Source organism: Myxocyprinus asiaticus, chromosome 41, assembly GCF_019703515.2.
Source record: "Myxocyprinus asiaticus isolate MX2 ecotype Aquarium Trade chromosome 41, UBuf_Myxa_2, whole genome shotgun sequence".
NCBI lineage: Eukaryota > Metazoa > Chordata > Actinopteri > Cypriniformes > Catostomidae > Myxocyprinus > Myxocyprinus asiaticus.
Window position 1 is genome coordinate 26,414,404 of NC_059384.1, and position 2,229 is coordinate 26,416,632.

The window sequence follows — 2,229 nt, forward strand, 5'->3', positions numbered from 1 at the left end:
TGTTGATATTTTCCTCACGGGGGCGCATGGTGCCTTGAAAAGTCGAACCCTCCATTGAGTCACATTCAAACGTCAGGGTTATTTTCGTCTCACTGGAGACATTTTTACACTAAAACGTATAATTTTTCTATTAACTCGCTTTAAAATGATAATTTATAAAATCATTTTCAAGTAATCACTAACGAATGTGATTGGTCCATTCTTACCAGCACTGAGAAAAGTAATAGATACCTTGTGACTCTGCCGTGTTGTTGCAGTAGCGGTCTGAACAATATATTATACATCTGAATAATGACACTGAGAAACTTCATTTGCCAATTGGTTTGAAAGAACACACAAAAAAAGAAAATAATAATAATAAAAAATACAACAGTTATTATTTAGACCCGCTTGGAACTAACCAACTAGAGACAACGTTGGTTGACACAGCTACAAACAAACAAGCAAAGTACTTTTCAAGGCAAGTCAGTCCACTCGGCAGCCATCTTTAGACACTGCCAGGCAGCTATTTTCTAGTAAAAAAAGTACAGCTCAGTCTACTTGAATGGGGTAAGACTGAAATCTCCAAAATGGTTGGTCAAAATTACAATTGCATAACATATTTCAAATCAGTAGTAAAATCTGAAAATAATGGTATCATAAACTGTGCTTTTTATTTTATTTATTTTTTACCCAGATCACCCTAAAACATTATTTGTCAGACTGCTCCAGCTTCACTGACAGGTGATGTCCATATCTAAACGGTGATTGCCTCTTTTACCTGTAAGGCGGGACTTCCTTTTCTACACCCGCCATATTGGGTGTTCCAATTTCTCCCATACATTTTTACACAAGTGCTTCGTCTCGAGCTAAACAATCTCTGAATCCGCCCACATTAGGACTGTGCCATTCCATCTGCTTATTCCCCGTATATTAGAGCGCATTGACTTATTCTGTTTCTACGGATGTAACGTAAGTAGAATAACGTCCAAAAGGGCCACATTTGATTTTTGTCAGGAATGAAAACGAGGATGTGTACTGTATAAAGCTCCGGAAAAGCTCCTAGATCACATCTAATTTTCAGCAACTCATGTTGTCTGGAGTTTATTCAGTCTACTGAAAACATTAAAGACAGTCTCGTTGTCATTCCCTTCAGAAATCAAAGATGGTGCTGCTGTGAATAAGGTTTTATGTATAGACAGGTATGTTACAATAAGATATTACAAGGCAACTAATCTTATACCAGTTGCATACAAAGCCTGTGAATAATAAAAGGAATGCATGGTAAAATACATATCCCGAAGTAAACCTTACAAATTTAGTGAGATTTTGTTTGTACTTAAGTAATGATCAAAGTGAGTTAATTTTGCCACTGAAGAACTTGATTGGGTTTCTTCAAATCAATTTGACTAAGAATTATAGAAAAACGGATCGTACAACATTCTTCCATGAACTATTTGATATATTAACAGTGTTAATCATAGGCATAGTTTTAGGTAGGGATGATATGGACATTCTTTCAGAAATCAAAAATTTCAAGAAATCAAAAATGTCCCAACCAACATTTGGGCAATTTTACCACACAGAAAATACTTTAACTTTATAATATATTTGTATTTTCATTTGAACAACTAATAAATATCCTTAGTATAATTAGAAATGTGTAAATGATTGCCCTACCTCTTTTGAGGCAGCATAAACGGTGTTGTCACATGGGACCTGTTACTTTTCTCAGCGCTGTTCAGGATGCACCAATCACAGTCGTAAGATTTAAAAAAAAAAAAAAAAAAAAACATTCTGGAGATTACACGGGCGGATTTCCAATGGTATTTTACGTCCAATCCTTGAAATTTGTACATTTAAACAAGCATAATTTTCATGTAAACATTTTTTCCTGTAGTAAAAAACATCCTATGTCAAAAAGGCTAATTTTTAATATGGTGTGCCAGATAAATAAGCAATGAGAATGAGGAATAATGTTATGTTACCTATATTACCAGACCAACTTTCTCACATTTTCTTAATACCGACATTTTGAATATTATCCTTGCTGTATGTTCCTGCCAACTTTCAAACCAAACCTGCGCCACTGGTGTACGATTTTTGTTTAGGACTGCTGCTTGAAAACCAATGATTGTTTACTTACAAAGGTTATGATATTTGAAAACATTTCTGCTCAAAAAGTGGTGTACAAGTGTATTGATTATATATGTACATGTTCAAATAATAATACACAATTAAAAATACCAG